This window comes from Pomacea canaliculata, linkage group LG10 (assembly GCF_003073045.1).
Source record: "Pomacea canaliculata isolate SZHN2017 linkage group LG10, ASM307304v1, whole genome shotgun sequence".
In the NCBI taxonomy this organism is placed as follows: Eukaryota; Metazoa; Mollusca; class Gastropoda; order Architaenioglossa; family Ampullariidae; genus Pomacea; species Pomacea canaliculata.
The window spans coordinates 3,852,415-3,872,141 of NC_037599.1; the positions used below are offsets into that span (position 1 = coordinate 3,852,415).

The window sequence follows — 19,727 nt, forward strand, 5'->3', positions numbered from 1 at the left end:
AGCAAACCATAAATAAACTGTAAACCACAAACAATAGATCAATCAACACTTCTTCCCAGACAGAGTAAGGAAATCAAGGATATAAAGCATTTATATAAGATTTATATACATAGGAGATGAAAAAAGGCGCAAATACATCAACAAAGTTTTTTTTTTTAAAAAAGCAAAATGTTTTGAAGTTGTAAAATTATTTAGGGATGTTGTGGAAAAAGGATCTTAGGTGAAGGTCATTATCAGCGAGACCGAGGAAGAGGGGAAAAAAAATTCTAGGTTCCACCGAGATTTGAACTCGGATCGCTGGATTCAGAGTCCAGAGTGCTAACCATTACACCATGGAACCTGCGATGTCAAGTGTGGTACAGCAAAGGTAAATAAGGGAGACTACTGTTGTATACGTGCACGCACAACACCGCATATATACATACAGACGTACAAACATACAAACATGATGGCATTTATCAAGATAAAACATTTCATTTCATCAACTTTGTCTATTTTAATAAATGATCCTTATAACAGATGTCATGATTTTTATTTGCAGATTAATTATCTGTCTTTATAATTCTGCTTATTTGCGTTTTACGCAGTTGAAAAATTAATTTGCATCCTTCCCTCACCGACTTCTGATTTATAAATGCACGGACGCGCGCACACACACACACCTGTGATGCTAGGATGCACGTATTCTAAGCAATTTGTTGACAGAAAACTCGCCTAAAACGGAAAGGCCAGAGGCTGCCGGTGTTTGCAGCAAAAGTTCGCCAAACATTGGCACAACGAGCTCCACCTGTTTGACAGCCTCGTTGTGGCTACAATGCTTCCCGACATTCTCGTGGGCCAGACGACTTGATCTCTCATTGTCTCTGGATTTAATAACATCTCTGACAGTTGCCACTCTCCACACCACCTTTCCTCCCTCTTACCTCTCCCTACCCAACTAGAGGCCACCACTGTCCTCATCAGCGATGGCGGGGGTCAGCACCGACACCTGTGGCCGATCTTTTTGTGTTCAGTCCCCTCTTTTCTACAGTTGGTGCTTTCTGGTGTGAATTATTCATTTTAAAAAAACATCTTATGGCTTGACATGTAGGGTCTCCAGCTGGGATCGGGAGGAAAACAAATTTGTCCATCTGAGTAAAGCGCAAACAAGCGGACCGCTCAGTAAACAAGGCAGAAGTAGTTTGGACAAACAAGAGCACTCAACATGGACTCCGTTCTGTATGTAGACAAGCGGATAAAATATATATTAAAAAGATAAATAGTTACACTTACTTGTTAGAGTTTATGGAGGTATCGTTTCACTAGCTCATGTGATAGTAAGTTTTCACACACTCTCTCACACACAGAACATTCATAAGCTTAAGGTCCATCTGTAAATAAACAATTCGACTTTAAGCAGCATCTCGGAACTTATCTAAGTTGTTGATCTTTTATTTTCTAAACTAATTGTTTGCATTGCGGTCTGCAGTTTCCGCTTCTCCTGAGACTTGAGTGGATTGAGGTGGCCATGGTGGTTCTGAGAGAAAAGGTTCCTCTCCAGAGGTGACCGCACTTGGAGGTGGTGGACTGGTGGGTCCCGAGGGGACGTGGTTGGGAGGGATCGAGGTGTCAGGATCCTGTGTGCAAAGGTGTGATCGCCCGTTGTTACCTCGTCCTATCTCGGTATTTATTTCACCTACAAGCTACAAAAGATGAAGAAGCTGGTAGATGGTCAACCGCCACACAGCTCTCTAACTTCACACCTCAGTGATTTTACAGCTGGAGGTGAGCTGGTTCAGCTTTCACGACAGGTGGCGAGAAGAATTTCACTTTGCTATCGTCTTGGACAGGAGGGACATAAAGCAAGAGACGGTTTAATTTGCTGATGAACTTCCGATGCCCCTACCACCACCACCACACAGGTCTTCGGGAAGTCCAGGTGTGATGCTGGGTCATCAGATGTGAAACCGAGATGTTATATTGGGGTTGGTACCTATGTCCCGACACAGATCACAGCAGGCAGGTGAAAATGATACACGACGATGTAAGCATTATCGCCGACGAACAGAAAGGCCAACAGGCCGACAAATACAGATATACATTGACAGAGACTTATCTCTTATCCTATCAGATCGGGGCAAGATTTTTTTTTCTCTCTCTCTCTCACTCAAGGTCTGTGTCCTTGACTAGCACTCGGTTAGTCCACAAGAAATAATAACCAGGTGTGTTATCATACCTGTAATCATACCTGTGCCAATCGTTCGCTCGTCGGTCATGCCCGTTACACGACCTGATTGGCTGGAACCACTTTAGCAAAATGTCTATGAGCTCCAGATAAGCTGTCCTTATCCTTTGTCTACGATGTTGCACAACAGTCCTGCTTTTTGTCCTCGAAGGATTCTAAAGTGCTGACTAGTAACATTTAGTCAGGGTTAGGGTCAGAGTCAGAAATAATGTCTACAATGTTTAAAATGTAGGAAGGTTATCAGCCGTTTGCTTTGCCAGCACTTGTTGTTCGTCACTTGTGGGTCTCTTGCCGGGGTTGTTGATAAGTTGTTGGTGGTGGATTCCACATGCCTGAGCCGAGATGTGAACCACAAACCCACCATTTCGTTTTAGCAATTATATTATTACCACAGGAGCTCACCCCATGTGCCACCGCGCGCCTGACTTGCCGACAGGTGTTGAAGTCTCTGGCTCGTGTCACGTGACCTCCGTTTGTGTGTGTTTACAGTTGATGATGATGGTAAACAGGATTAAACTAAGCATGCATCAGGAGAGATGCGGGTGTGCTATTTTTCAGACCCCACGGGGCGGCAACAATGTTGGGAGGATAAACTGCAAACTGTTGCCAGTAAACACTGAGGGACCTCAGCATCCTACAAACACGACACAGAAACATCGAGAAGCTCTGCCTTTGCCCACTATCCCCCCGCCAACCGGAATCTCCATCAGGATACCACATGGTCTTGTTTTCTATTAGCCTCAGATGCATATAAAGGTGTGTGTGTGTGTTGGTACGTGTGTGTGCGCGCGTGTTGTCGTCTGGGTATCTCTCTCTCTTGGTTAGTATGTGTGTGTGTTTGTTTGTTGATGTTGTTGTGTGTTTGTGGATGTTATTGTGTGTTTGTGCATCGATGTCTCTCTCTGTTAGTGTGTGTGGACGTGCACATCCCTCCTCCCCATCCACTCCCCTCGCGAAATTAGAGTGGCATGTGAGGCTCGCCCGCGCATGCGCACAAGAAAGGAGTGAGGTGTGTTTGTCCAGGAGGTGACATGAAAACACGTTGTGTCAACCTCGGGCTTTCCTCTCATCACTTCCCACGTTGCTATCGTGCTAACCTCCTCCCCAACCCCAAGTGTTGTCTTTTCCTCCCTGTTGTTGTCCGGTTTTCGAACACCAGAGCTAAAAATATCTTTTCAAATAATTTCCGTTTGTTTGGTCGTCTCGCGGATTTTGCACTTTTCTCACCGGAAACAATTAAAAATTTGAACAGTTTGCGCAGTGAAGTGAGTTCAACATTTTGTTCATTTTTTCTAAATCAACATTAAACCAATTATTGTATTTTTTACAGTTTTCAAATACACAATCAGCTGAGATTTTGTTTTGACAACTTTTAAGATTATTTATATCAAAACATCGAAACACCTGTAAATATTTCTAGCGGCTGTCAGGCCCGGTTCTACCTATTAGGCGAACTAGGCAATCGCCTAGGGCGCAGCGACCGAGGGGGGCGGAAAAAATGGCCTGCTTTTTTTTTTAATGAATAATTTTAGGGAAAAATGTCATTTTCACAAAATGATATTAGCAGGACACTTTTCCTCTGCTTGTAGACTGACCACCACGCTAGTTTCTCGGTACATGTATGACAGGAAAACCCCATTATTGCATTATCCCAGGGCACACCTGCAGTGACCACAGCTAACCAGCAGGCAGAGGGGCGGGAAATGGGCGGGGAAGGGCGCTGAGAGGGGCGGCGTTGGTGAAAGGCACCTTTTCCTCTGCTTGTAGGTTGACTTCACCACCGAGTTTCTCAGTTCATGTAGTGATGTAGTACAGAAAAACCCATTATTACAGGGCGCACTTGAAGTGACCAGCTAACCAGCGGGGAAGAAGAGGGCGGAGAATAGACAGCGGAGGGGCCGGTTGGTGGATGGGGCCTGGTCAGTGCAGACCCCTACGATGGAGTGGACCACATTCCACTAATACCAAGCTCACCTTTCTTTCTTCTATCTTACTATTGAAGAGGTTCCACACTTATGCATTGAAAACACTGCAGCTGACATCAGGGACAACAACACAGACTTGAGTTTGCTACGCGAGTTTCTCTGTGGTTATGACAACTAAACAGTTGCTCAGTATTGTTTACACTTACGAACTTTTAACCCGAAGGAACTTACCTAGTGTCACCAACGCGTTCTTAGTTAATAAGAGTATGAAAGTCTTTAGCAGACAAACATCAAGGTAGAGCCATTTGAAGTTTATAGCATACTGTATCTATTTACTGACACTGATGGCCTATAGTCTTGTACTTACTGTTGTGACTCATGGTCGTGAATATTTAACTTTCTTATTAATTATTAAATTTCTGTTCGTTTGGTGTATTACGCTTAATTTAGTTGTCAAATTGTAATGTTTATTTTTATTATCTAAGAGTGCATCTGTTTGTCTACAGTTTGAATGGATAGCTTGTTGTTATGCTCCATTGACAGAATATTTGAAATTGGTTATTAAGAGATAATGCGTACTAAGACCTACAGTCTATATACTTCTCTTGTTTTCAACAAACCCTATGCTGGACACCACGCAGTGTTGATCACTGGACTGTGTTTGGGGAGCTGCCCTGACACCATGATTTACAACTTTGCATTGTTAGAGTCCAGAAGACTCTCTTGACAGACCTTGCTCCTCCCGCCCACCTGTGACTCGCTGTGAGGTGTGACTTTGGATGGGAACAAAGTAGCTGCTATCAGGGTGGTCTAGAGGCTGGAAGCTGTGATAGCTTGAGTTTTAGACCACACAGCAAAATAAGACCAGAGCAAGGTGCTACAGTTTTTTTGTCTCCATCAGTGTGCACTCCATAAAACCTTTTACACGAGTGTTTGAAATCCCCTACTCATAAGTGTAGGTCTGATTTGGGAGGCAAGCAAGCATCCATGTGTGTTTGATGTATGCCTGCAATTGAAAAACAGACGTACTTTTTCTTGACAAAAAGTAGTTCTTACTTATAAGTTATTAATCAAATCTGCAGCAAATTCTCGAAAAAGATTTCATTTTAATAAGCCATTCTTTGACACTTCTGGGTTCTAATGCCTCTGGTCGTAATGAGTTCTTGCAGAAAACCACTTTTCTACTATTTTTAAGCAGCAAACATGTAGTCAGTTCGCTTTTACTTATTAGTTCATCTGTAAGATGAGAAAGAAGAGAACCATTGAAAGCACTTGCAGATGGATGTGCTATAGGTGGACAGGCCCACAGGTAGCGATAAATCTGTCACAGTTAATGACCAGTCGGATCAGACTAGAAGACTGGACAAAGAAGGTGGTGCGATGTCACTTGATAGTTGTCTGTGAGAGAAGAAAGAGAGATGAGAGAAAGATTGAAAGGACCTCAGTGGGGTGGCTTAGTGGAGAAGGGTAGAGATAAATCTCTACCACTTTATAGAAAGTCAGATCACATTACCAGGGCTGGACAGCCAGAGTGGGGAAGAGGTAGTTTGAACTTTTAACTTAAACCCCACAGGACGATGTCAAAACCTCACTTTTCTGAGCGGCTGCAGACATCTCGTTTTGCTGTTTGAATTGACTTTGTAATCGTCTGTTTGGGTGCTTGGAGCTATCATCCTTCCACAGTTGAGTCAGTAAAGGTTGTGAACTGCATTTAGCCGTGCCAGACTGAACAGTGCTGCTGTCTACAGCCACTTCATGAGAGTTTCTAAAGATAAGTTCGCATGAATTTTATACACTGTGACATAGCTGTATATATTTTATTAACAGATTTATGTCTTTCTTTACATTAATTCCATTTCCTTATTTCTTATAGTGCTTATTTTGATTGTGTGGATGCAACGGGTTGCGATAGCGGTGGTGTAACTGTTTGCAAAACTGTTCATTGCACAAACGGGTCCGTGACAGTCTGGTGGTCTTGCACATCACAATCGTGTTGAGTTCTGAGGCAGACCGCCGCGATCATTACTGGTGATATTTAAGCCTAGCTTTCTTGTTTGAACTGCGTCCATTGAAAACAGATTTAAACAGATTCAGGAGCACAGTGCATTATTTGGATTTCTTTATGATATCCAAAGCATTTCTGAAAAACCAAGGAAGGACATTCTACTATCTTGCGAGGTCTTGGCAAAGGCACTAATGCACACAGACAGCAAAGACATTGAAGCGGAGGAACTCTGTTCTGAATTTCAGGTTGTGGCTAGAAGACTTTCCAAGCCTAAAATGAACCCCAAAGAACATTCATAATCCAAGATAAGCTATTTGATATTGTGCCGAATGTTGTAGTGTCTCTCAGAATTTTATTGACCCTTCCAATTTCTGTTGCCAGTGCAGAACGAAGTTTCTCAAAATTAAAATTAATTATAAACTATATGAGATCAACAATGTTGCAAGAGAGACTGACTGGGCTGGCCACCATATCTACTGAGCATGACTTGGCAAATGCACTCAATCTGAAGGAACTGATAACTCGTTTCGCACAACAAAAAGCAAGAAAAGTGAGGTTTTAAGCATCAATTTCAGGACCAGGACAACATAAATTGCAAAATAAATGATATCACATGGTTCACTTTTTGTGAGGGGTGTGCGTGTGTGTGTGGGGGGGAGGGGGCGCAGAATTTTTTTTCGCCTAGGGCGCAACACAGCCTAGCGCCGGCCCTGGCGGCTGTTAGTGAAGGATAATGAGTATGGTTAGGTCGTCGTCGTCGTCGTCAAGGCCGTTGTGTGAGAGAGAAAGTGCAAGAGAAGTTGTTACATGGCCACAGACCTTTTCTAGAATGTTCCTAGTGTTGAACTGCGTAATACTGGGTTAGGCGGCAAACCCTCCGATGGAGGTTGTGTTCAGGTGAGAGCAATGTTGGTTCTCTAGAACATTCTGACCCTAGGAGTGCGCATGCGCGTGTGTGTGCTGTTGACAGTAAGCACGTGCTGTCCGTCATCCCAGGAGATGGAAGTGGAGGATGATCTGGCTGGGACCTTTTAGTTTTTCTTTTCTGTGGAAGATCGCACTGTAATGGAAGTGAGAGAAAGGTGGAGACCATTCACAGAAGTCACAGAGTGCGGGCTGACAAAACTTATCTTGGGATGAAGGATTGTCAGACAAACAAAAGTCGTCCAAAGGTAGGGACACACCTACTATAGGGTGTTTCTGACTTACCGGTGCGGATATCTTTTTTTAGAATAGTTATCTAACTTTCAGGGAAGTTCAGATAAGATGTAAGGGGTAAAGAAGTACAAACGGTCCTTTTTGGGGTAAAATAATTCGCTGACGTGGCGATTCCGTTCTGCCATTGTCCGTTGCCTCGCAAAGCTGGAGTTGGCTGGTGGGTCACACCGAGAAAGTCCTTTTCGCTGCAAATTTTAATGTTTTAATGCTTTCTCTGGTCGGTCGGTCGGTCGGTCGGTCGGTCGGTCGGTCGGTCTGTCTGTCTGTCTGTCTGTCTGTCTGTCTGTCTGTCTGTCTGTCTGTCTGTCTGTCTGTCTGTCTGTCTGTCTGTCTGTCTGTCTGTCTGTCTGTCTGTCTGTCTGTCTGTCTGTCTGTCTGTCTGTCTGTCTGTCTGTCTGTCTGTCTGTCTGTCTGTCTGTCTGTCTGTCTGTCTGTCTGTCTGTCTGTCTGTCTGTCTGTCTGTCTGTCTGTCTGTCTGTCTGTCATGTGTGTTTCATCTGCACACTCACACGCAAACACATGTACGGAAGCAAACACACATTCAAGAACACACAAATACCACACTCTCTCTCTCTCCAAGAGACACTAACCCAGTATTTTCGCCACATTGTCGCGGAAGCACCATGGAGCCTGAGTACAGGTGTGAATAAGATGACCTCGTCACCTGGTCTTAGGTGTTCACTCATCCTTCAGTACTCGAGTTCTTATCATCCTTCAGTATGAAGCTAATCATCATTCATTTCTTACATCCCAACCAACATTCAGTTCCTGTCGCCATCATTGTTTAGTGCTTGTGTCGTGATCATAGTTCACCATCCAAGTACCTGTGTCGTGTCCCACGTCATCGCGAGGTAAACTACAGGTAGTGAGTAAAAAAGACTCTTGCTGGATAAAACATGGTTTTGTTGCGCCGTTAATAGAAACCAGGAATCCTTGCCGCAGAATTCTCTCCCTTAGAAGAAGACCACCACCACGGCGGACAGAAACTATAAATAAATCGCAAATCGATTAGTTCCAACGGTGAAGATATTTACGTCAGTGCTTAAAAAAATACAAACAAACAAACAAACATACGACCTAACATGCAAATGACGACACTGAGCGAGATTCTCTCTCGATATATATCTCTCTCTTTCTTCTTCTCTCTCTATCTCTCTCTCCATCATTCTATCTGTCATTGTCCAAGATCTAGACAATGTGGACTTACATATGCAGATGTCTCCGATGGCTGACACATTTCTACGCCATAACTGTGTCATAACTGTGTTTTATGTCTTTACACTTCGTCCTTCTGCTGCTCCCCTCTCACTCTGATATCTTGTCCCCCCCAGACGTGGTCCAGTCCCCCACCAGGGCCACACGATGCCACCTTTACTGCTGCTCTGCAGCGATCCTGCTGTTTTGAATCATCATAAACAGACGACATCTGCACGTCAAGCAGCTGCTGGCGCTGGTGATCGCGGACAAGCAAAGGGAGATTAGCGAGAAGGGAGGTAATTCGTAATTATGCAAACATGTCTGTGCGCCCAATTTCCACTTTACTCACATTTTGTAGATTATGAGAGAATAAAGTGTGTAAAGACTTTTTTGAGTTTTCGCCTCCTTATTTTCTGATGTGGATGGGGAAATTCTGAAGTCCCGAAACTTGATGATCGTGTGAAATGTTGTGAAATGTTGTGAAATGTCGGCGTCAGATCCTTGCTCTCTGTCCAGGACAGGGAATTTTGTTTTGTTTTGTTTTTACTTAAAGGCCTACTGGGGGGAAATGTTTTATAATCACTTGGTCAGGCTCAGTTAAGGATATTATTTCCCCAAATAAGGGCAAATAATACCCTTCTGTTCTCGAGATACACGAGTACCAACATGACAATGCACAGAAAGACAATGGACGTGTACAGGTGGACTGCTGTCTGTCTGCCGAGACCAACGCTTATATACTCTTGTGAAGTTTTCCGCTGTTAGTCTCGGCGAGCCTAAACATGAATGGGACTAAACCGAAAGCTTTGTGCACACCAGCCTCGTTCTAGTAGTTAACTGAAAAAAAATCGTCTGTTAAATATTGCACCCACTAGACCTTTGAACACCTCTTAGATTAAAACTTCTGCTTAAATTTTTTTTTTTAAATCGAGTGTAACACAGGACCCAAAAAGCGCCAGGTGACAGTCCGCAACCACTCCACGTGGCCAAACACCCGGTCTTTAACCTTTCGGGTTGCATTAGCATGCATAAAGCAATAGGGGATGACATATGTGACGGTCATGCTGAGAATTTAACATACAAGGTTTTACGAAACATTAAATCATTGTGGCCACAAGTTCTTTTTTGTGAGTTAACGACCTTCGTTGCACCCGCGAGACAGAGACTGCATGTGTTTTAAATAAGCAGGTCTCCCGAAAATGTCCATTTTCACTGACATCAAGACGATTGTGTGCAAAAAGTCGTCTCAAGGTTTTGTTTCACTTCTAACCCTGACAGTTTTACTGCTGTGTGGTGTGTGTGTATGTGAGTGTGAATGTGTTGTGTGTGTATGTGAGTGTGAATGTGTGTATGTGAGTGTGAATGTGTGTATGTGAGTGTGAATGTGTGTATGTGAGTGTGAATGTGTGTGTGTGAGTGCGTGCGCGTGTGAGTGTGACTTCTGTATTTTCGTTTTCATTTTATCTGCCTTCTGTCGTCTTCAGGTGTCGGGTTCGAGTTTCGAGCCGGCGATTGAAAAACTCGCGCCATCACCCAGTGAATGAATACTCCGGGTCACTGGGTGGATGTCTTTATCTCCATCATCTTCATTCTTCTTCGTTCAATAGTTATTTCATCCCCGATGCTGCCACAAACTGAACAGTCTTCGTGAGGTCTTCGTGTTCCCTAAAGCTTGATGGACAAGTAGATGGCCATGCTGGTTGTCGCAGACAGTTGAGGGAAGGGCAGGTCTGCGGGACAGGTTCTGGTGTCTGGTTTCTTTGCCAGACCCTGTACCCACAGACCTACACTTGAAGGTCCGAGGTTGCTCCTATCTTCCGGAGCTGTGCTTTCATAGTTCTTATACACATTTTATCTCTACCTGTTCATTTCAGTCTGTAACATGTCTACAACCCGCTCAAACCGTCCAACCATCCGACACTGATGTACCCTGGTTGACTTTGCTTGAAGTCCGCCAGCCACCGCATTGAAACTTTTAAGACAATATTATTGTTTCATTAATTTGAATTTCTTGCGATTTAAATACCAAGGGCGGAGCTCCGATATTTTTATTCCGCGGTGTGCATGTCATCAAACTCTCAGCCTTTACAGGATGTTTACACAACAATGAACAACAACATCAAAATAAGATCGTAAAGTCACAGTCTGTACGATGGTGTGTCCTGCTGTGCTTCCCAGTTCTGTCGGATGACAAGCAAAATCTGAGAAAGCAATTTTTTCCTCAGATGACATGGTTTCCTGACTCAGCAGGCACTGTCCTCATTTACTCCTCATATTCTGTCTGGACAGTGCAGCTGCAAAAATGTCATGCTGCAATAATTATTTGAAAAAAAAACCGCCATTGTTTCTGTAATGTGCAGGGACACGTCGGGAGTGAATGGCGCCATTGTTCACACATGTCAGCAAGAACTTATGTCCCTGAATAATTACAAGAGGTTTTTGTTTTTATCAAATTAAGGAATTTAAATTAATCAAATGAGGGAAGAAAGAGCAGGCAATTCCGGGAGGGGCAAGACAGACGAGCGTTGTTTTACTCACAATTCTGTATAAAATGTTGTCACGTGATCACTGTAAGTAGGACATACAATCTCACAAACATCTTACCTGTCCCTTACCTGCCCACCTACTCGGGGCCAGTGTTCTTGTTCGACACGAAAGTTCTAGAACAGTGTAACAATGTATGCTTTCCTGTTACAACTTATCCACTTCTTTGATGCAAGTAAACATAAACAGTAGTCTGTCCCAGATATCGACACAATAGAAGTAGTGGGTTGTAAATATTTATAGGGACTGTTGGGTGTAAAAATACTCAAAGGCACAAAGGAACTATTGAATGTAAAGCTATTCATATTTACAAGATAAGTATTGGATGGTTGACATGTGTAAGCATTGAGGAAAGCATTGTGTGTCAAAGACTCATTTGCACGACAGGTGTATCGGGTATCACAGTACTCGTATACACAAGAAGAGTATCGGGTATCAACTATTCATAAGCTCAGCAGCATTGGGTGTACAAATAGTCAATGTATTGGGTGTTCTAACAAAAGCCATACCATACTCATGTGTAGAGTAGATATTTGAACACTCTACGACCAGTCTCACACCAAACAAAACAAACACCAGGCGCTGTGGTACAAACTTGGCAAACTGTAAGTCACCTGTCAGAAAAAGCAATTTTCATTCCCACTTTTCACTGCCAGCAAAGATCAGACATTGGAAACTCAATTACAACACCCGAGGAACAAAAAATAAACCCTCGGGGGGAAGCCCGCCTCATGCTGTGAAGACTTTTACAAACATTTAAAATAACGGGAACAGCATCGTTGAGACAACTCTTTCTTTCGGCCCCCGACAAAGGAGATTATATTTGTCTCTTTCGTTTAGAGAGAGAGACAAGGGTGAGGTTGTGCTAAACACAAGTAACCAAGGTGATGGAAAAAGTTCGCTCAAAGTATTGACAAAACGTCTTCATGAAATTTGGAGATGTTACAAACTTTGACGAGGGCATGTTGACTCGACAGAAAAACCTCAAACATCTTTTGTCGTTTTTTTAAAGCTTTCTCATCAGTTAACACGGATTCAGCGACAGTATAATCTCTATGTCCGTTGTGCAGTGATGAGGATGATGATCGCGAATGTCTGTAAAGTGAAATCCTCGGGGTGGCGGCGAAGAGAAACAACCTCCTCACACCCACAGACGGTCCTTGTAACCTTGCCTCGCGGTTTCTGTTGAAAACAAAGCTGAAGGAGAACAAGTTCCCTGCAAACTGCGGACAGGAGGACATCAGCCTGTTTGTGAGCTCGTTTGGTTACGCCCTTGTCTTGCAATCTCAAACTCAGGGCAAGGACGCCGACCTCTGGTACCGTAAACATAAGCCGGAGGTAGAGATATAGAACAGGTAACCTTCAGCTACAAAGGCTGTACCTAGCGTTGACAGGTAGATACTGAGAGCTTCTCCGTCGCACGTGAGGTTCATGGCTAAGTCCTATTGCTAGAACTGCCCCCTGACCTTTATAGCCAGTGAACAGAGGAAGTGAACTCGAGGCTGCGAGCACCCGTTGCTGTCAAGACTGGGGAAGGAGAAGAGACGATTAGTAGTGTAGTGGTTGAGACTGGGTTCAAATCTCGCTTCGGGATACTATGTGACACATGTTTTCAGGACTGGCGTTCGAGGTTTTCTTCTACGGGTTTCCTACGGTTTCCTCTTTCACTCCTTCATATTTTTTTTTTTTTTTTTTTTGAAATCACCCGAAGGTGAAAGCACTTTCCTCATAAACCAATTAATCATAAGATTTGTATTATTGTGTGAGTGTAGAGAGGGAAGCCATTGTTCACTTATACAAAAAATAGTCAAAACTACAGGTGCAAAAAGCAGCAGAGTTTGTCTCTCTCCCTGCTGCATTCAGACAAATAAATGAAGGCACACACACACACGCACGCGCACGCACACACACACACAAGTACATTGTTGCCTAGAAGTGTCTGTAAATGTCAAGAGACTAAGGGTGGTGTTGTCTGACACTGTCCTTAATTTACTGGAAGTGGGGGCAAGGAACATATTTTTGTAAGGTCTGCTTTGAATGTCAGTAAATGTTTTGTATTAGCCGCTGAGTGCACAAAGGTAAAGAAACGCCAATCGTGCAAATTAAAGTGTAACGGACTGTTGACTGTGCTGTGCGACACCTTGCCTTCATTAAGCATTCCACGTCTACCTGTCACCTTTGCCCTCACTCCACCCCACAACATGGCTGTTGACGTGGAGGCCAGGTAGCTGGACCTCTGGCGCATGCGCGGTGATCTGGTTACGTGGATCTTCACGTGGCCTCACGGGGTCGCTACAGCCCGCAAGGTGGCGCTGATACGAGGACGTGGGCCACGTGGCCGTTGTTACGTGGCGCGGCCTGCCACACAGGTAAGTACTGCCCTGGCCCCGTGCACCTCACACGACCTTCACCTGCCTACCTGTTTACCAGCTGCTGCATGTACAGTCTGCACTTTATTTCTCCCTCAGTCCTTTCTTCCATAACACACACACCAACCGTATAACCCGTAATAACTATATTTTATTATGTCAAAAAATTGTTTATGAAGGCGAGGAAACGGATCCTTCTAAACTTTCTACGCCTCTACAAATATTTCCACGAAGGGTTAGGGACAGAAAAAAAAAAAGACCAGATAAATCAGGAAGCTGTGTATATGTGTGGGGCACGTGCATTCATTTTTTTTCAAATTTCACTCCATAACCGATGAGCTGTGAATGTAAGAGTTCAGTTCACCCTGTGTGGGCCTTTCTGCAATGATGATGATATTATTATTATCATTATTATTATTATTTGCAAACAGAATTTATGAGTTTGGGTCGTGACAAATTAGAGGAGGGATGCAGGCAGGGACACCAGTGACGGCGTACAGTGATTGGGTTAGCAGCAAGAACTCCGTTCTGTAATTCTGCAAGACCCCACCCCACCCACAACCCCCACGACCCCACACAAAACAAACACAGGGTGGAATGGCTCTGAGAAACCTCCAGCACCTTTTCTCCTTCTCTCTCTCCTGTATTGCTGGTCAGTAATTGTTTATGTCTGAGGCCATGACCGTCAGTGCGAGAAGTTCACCGGAAAGACAAAATTAGCAAGGTGAGATCGTCGTGACCCTTGCTAATCTCGGGTGGTCTCGAGCTTCCCAATCGACCGATGGGACGACGACGACGACGGGTGTGTTTCAGGGGTGAGAATTCCAATCACGCCGTCGTCTCGGTGAAGGGGTGAAGCAAAAGTCTGCGGCCATCTAAGACTTGGAAACAAGGAATAAGGAAGGAAATAATCCGAGTGAAGGAGGAGAAGGGTGGAGCGATGACTGACCGGTGCATGCCGGGAGGGTGATGAAATGCGATGTTACATCGCGTGAAAACTCCTCTGGCAGTTACCTCTAGTCGCGCCTGCTTCTCGCTCATCCACGCAGCGTCACGTGGCGATCGGCGGCAGACGACAGCTGGTGCCACATCCCACCCCAGCACGTGTTCACCCGAGGCGCGTGCAGATCTCGCGCAACTCTCGCGCAGCACCTGACCGCTCTCCGGTCAACGTTTTTCTTCTTTACACTTTCCTCCATTTTCACCCGATTTTAAAATCCCTCAAAAAGTCTTTTCATTAAATTTAACAAATCAAACTGCTCGTAATGACATTGAAGTAAGTGGTTTAGGCTTGCTAAACTGAACATGTCACCTGATGGCGTTTGTATCTAAGACTGTGAGGGCTGTGAGTTCAAGTCTCTTCTCCCGCATTCGGTATTTTTCTCATGATATAGGAAATGGACTAGGTAGTTTAATAATAATAATAATAATAATAATAATAATAATAGGTATTTTTTAAAATCAACAACCGTGTTCAAATGTTATGCTGGCAACACATTCAGACGCTTAACAGTCTGAAAAAAATTATAAATGTAAACAGGTTGCAGTTCTGATGTCCTAAAAGAAATTTGCATTGTTAACTGCGAAATGTATCTTTGTTATCCTTTAGAGCATCCTGTTGTTTTTTTGTTTTTCTATTTTAAAGGTAGTAAAAAGTAGTAAAAAGTGTATTATGAAAACAAGTGACACAGGCAAGAGTGTTGTGAAACTTGTCGATCTTATCCGTTATCCAGGGAGCAGACCAGCAGGTGGGTAAAGTCCGGGAAAAGGGAGCGAAAGCCACAGGTGGGAAGCAATGACTCAATAACCTGTTGCCAGTCACAGGCGCATGACAAGGCGTTGTCGTGGTTACGGACTGTTCACTTGGGCGAAAGCTTTGATTACCTGGGAGTCTGGTGACGCACCTGAAGTCTTCTTCATCAGGCCACTGGTGTCACGTGAAAGTTTGTTTGTTGTTGAACGATAGATGAGGCATACTTCCGCTTATTCACTGCAGCTCACCTCACCTCCAGTGATGATGACTCACTTTCAACAAGCGAAGTTCAATTTTCATCCCCTCCCTTTCCTCCTAGACGGGCTGGGTGGACGAGAAGGCGGGGAAGGAGAAAGAAAAAGAACAGAAATAAATCATATAATTCACATGTCAGAAAGTTACAGTGTCACAGAAGGTGATTGTGATGTGATTAGACTGTCCGAGTATTTAAAGCTCAGCATGGCCGTTCATTAAATAACGTTCATCCGATAATTTTTATTTGAATTATGGATGTAATCCTCCGCAGCTCGCGTGAAACCTTTGTTCTGAGGAAAATAAAAGTTAATAAAATTAAATATAAAAATAAAAATTGAAACCAAATGTTGGATATCGTGATAATGTTTTTACACATGTTTCCCTTGTTAAATTTTACTCCATTTCTGGGGGTTGCTTGAAAAAGAGAATTTGGAATGTGTAGTCTTGCTGTCAACAGCTCAGGTAGATATGTCCTGTAAACAGTTGCTACTGAGGGGAAAAGTAAAGTTCTGAATCCAAGACACCTGATCCTCCCTGTGTTTAACGTTTATTCCACCAGACTTCAGGCAGATCGGACAAACTGGATAGACTGCCACAGCCACCCTCCTACCCATCATATCCCTCCACACACACACTCTCTGCTTTATATAAATAATTTATATATTTTTTGTGTGTTTGTGCTCGCGTGCGTGGATGCGCATTGTATTATTGTGCCTGCTGTGTTCTCCGTCCCCTGCAATGCTGTCTGTCCGGTTCCTGTCTCACATAACGGACAATCCCTTCTACAGGACATTCACTCCCCCTGCTGTCAGGCGACCACCAAAGCTGATGCACGATTTGCACGAGGGCTGTTGACCCCGCAAAGGTCATGATCTCTTTAACAATTTGCGTCTGTTCGCCTGAGTTCAGTTCACTCTCCATCCGCTCTCGCTCTCTGCGATCATCGTGTGATGCGAGGCTTGTTCAACAACAACGAAACCAAACAACAAAATTTCTCATGTTCACCGTAAACGGAACTCAGCTCTGCAATTATCTCCCTTTTCTACTTCAGACATTTCCCATCCACTTCCATCTCCCGTCGTCAACTCCAAGCTACAGTGTACTCGACGATCGGGACGATAAGATCGATGAAAAGAATGATCCGCTTGATGATCTGAGAATAACATGGAGAGGATGAAGACCGAGACATCATCTGGTCTCAAATCAAGGGGCATAATCTCGTCAGCTCAAGAACCGTTGTCTGGCCTCAGATCAAGGGTCGTCGTTTGGTCGCAGATGGAGTTAGGTTATCTGGTCTGAGATCAATGACCTTAGCTGTACAGGGATCTTGAGGTGCACTCAAATAGAACTTGGGGCACACAGGGATTCCCAGTGGACAGATGGGAGAGCTCCCACAGGCTCACCCTCACGTGCAATAGAGAGATGACCAAGCTTGCTCTTTATCTCTGGACTAACGTATCGAAGTGTATATGATAATTGTTTTAAACTTGTGCCAAACTTGGTCAGTGACAAACAAAACACACCAACACCCAAACACACCAACACACAGTCTTCACTTGCATCGTGTTGTGATGCTGTGCATCAGTTACCAAACATGTTGCTGCCCTAAATACTCCGATGTAACAACTGCTGCAGGTGGGGACCACCAGTAAACAGGTCGAACTTCTATAATTGTCTTGCTGAACATAATATGCTCCGAAACCTTTTTTCATCCACAAGCAAAATATTTTTGAGGCAAGTTTCTGCGCCTCTGTCCTTGAACTCTGGTTAGGTTTGATAAGGTCACGGCATTTCATTGCAGACAAAGCGGGAGGATGCTAGGTCCCCTCTCACTACCCGCAACTCACAGCAAACAGAGCCAACGATTGAGAAGTTGTTGAGATAACTGTAAATATTCAAACTTAGGTGTACATGTAGTATAACTCATATTAGTAAGCACCTGTGTCGGTTTGTTCCACAGACTGGAACGTTCCACCTGTTGGTCTTTTGATTTTACTGTTGAGGGTTTACTGTAGTTTAATGTAAAAAAAAAATTCACATATAAACATAGGAGAAGTCTTCTTTAACATGTGTATTTCAAAGTAAGAAAAATACATATTGAAGGGAAAAACCCCAGCGGTTTATTTTAAAACTTTCGCAAACTATTTTGAATCGCTGTAAAAAATGTAAGGTACAATTACTTATTTTTAGTTTGTCATGAACTGTACTTTTTACTTTCTGTACTTTCTCAAGACAAAGATAAGTACCCTCGGTAAAAGTGCTAAAAAAAATATTGAAGATTTCCCAAGGGTCATGCAAGCACCTGAAGTCAGCAGGTAAGTCTGAGTCATATCTCACGTGCCTTCAGCTGTGACCAGTTTTTTTTTTAAAGGTAAATGGCTTGGAGGAATATGAGATGTCTCTCTCTCTGTTTTTGCAATACTTATTGGACAACGGCGTGGTAAACACAAGTTTATGCGTTCAAAAACTATTCAAAAACTGGATCACCTGCTGTCGTCAGCCTCGTTCGGAAAGTAACTCGTCCTCGTCGTCACGAGGGTCCTGTGAGTCGATGTCTTGGGGGCAGGTACTTGTGTATAGACAAGAGGCTAGCCAAGAACCCGTAGACCTTTGTTATCAAACATGTGTATATATATGTGTGTTTGTCAGACCTACACTCGTTGTTGACACATTCACCAAGTACCGGCCCAGATATTTACGTGTCGCACGTGCGGCAGCTGCTGAGTCTCATGTAGGTCTCTCTACTCTACCAGGATCACAACAGAGGGATTTCCTCAGAAATGTTGTGTCTGACATAAACATGGACAGATACCCGCTCCAATAACAAGAGATTTTTTTTAACCCTTAATCAGCTCTAAACTCGTCCATCGTTTTGTTTGCCTGACATTCATCTGTCTCGTTCACACAACAACACAAAGATATTTTTACAACTCGATTATAAACGCTTTGCTTGAAGCGAAAACATTCAAAAAAATGTTTTTGTTTTCTGTTTTCCCCTCTCCCCGCCAGGCTTTGTTTTAGGATAAAGCGTAAATAAAATGATGGCATATAATATTATTGTGATAAGTCTCAAATGATAAAATATGCAGAAAAGTTTCCTATCTATATTTTAATGTCATCTTCGTACAAAAAGTTATACAATGTGATTCGCAGTAAGCAAATGCTTGTAAAACTCGTTAAAAATCTCACGAAAAATCTGGTTTGGGGGAAGATTTTCGCAACTTGTTTTCCATATTCTGTGCGTTAGTGTTATTTGTATGTAATGTGGGGCTTGAGGTAGGGGTGAAGGGATTTCGCTCTTAAAATGGAGAAGTTACAAAATATACAAAGTAAATATATATAGTAAGAAGGCTCAGATACGTTGGCTTCCAATGAGAACTTGGTCGTGTGATCGTCTAGTGAACCTTGAAATAAACAGAACACGGTCAGCTATCACCTGAATTATCCACCATGAGGTAGAGATTCTACAGTCGAGTTGCCTTTAGTCCAGCTTGCGGAGCGTTCTCAATAGATGACATCTGATAATTTACCGAGATAGACCGAGAAAGAAAGAAACAAAACAAAGATGTGTTGTGCCAGTGTGCGAAAGACTCGCCAACATGCACTAAAAAGCACCAAAAACAAACAAACAAACAAACAAAACCACACAAAGCAGCGGGTCTCCTGTATTCCGTCATTACTGTGAAAAAAACTGATAGCCAGCGGACTGTAGGATGCAGTCTTACAGTTTTCAATAGTTTGCAGTTTTCACCAAGATTTTGTGTAAACAATCTCGTGCCAGAACAGGTGTGCCTCTATGGAAAAGGGGATGAAAGTAATTTAAAATAACTTTTAAAAAAGTTAATGCCCTTAACGAGTAGATATTGTGCAGACAAAGCACACTTACTGTAAACCACATTATAATTAGACCCAAGGTATATTTGCTTCCAGAGCAATCTTTTTGAGATAAAAGACCTAAACGTGCAATCTGTTAAGGAGTATCACGTGGGTTATCAGTGTTGATAACTGTTAACTCCCATCACTTGCACGTTAAATAAAAATACATCCTTCTCCCGGTCTTTGACATCGCCTGTCTGAGGTGACATCTATCGTCTAGACAGCCTGATACCACTCTATCCAGCAATACGATTATACGACAGTGGCGTGTTAGCCTGATAGCATCCACACAAACAGGGTGGGCTGATGAGCTCGTGGGGCTAAAACCAGCGTATCAGGAAGGCAAGCAGACATCCTGCAG

The 19,727-nt window shown here is 43.4% G+C and overlaps 1 non-coding gene across 1 annotated transcript; it reads right to left on the minus strand.

Moving 5' to 3' along the window:
• Nucleotides 1–268: 268 nt before the first annotated feature.
• Nucleotides 269–340, minus strand: Trnaq-cug. Its single transcript has one exon. It is a non-coding gene; the product is annotated as a tRNA-Gln (tRNA).
• Nucleotides 341–19,727: the final 19,387 nt, after the last annotated feature.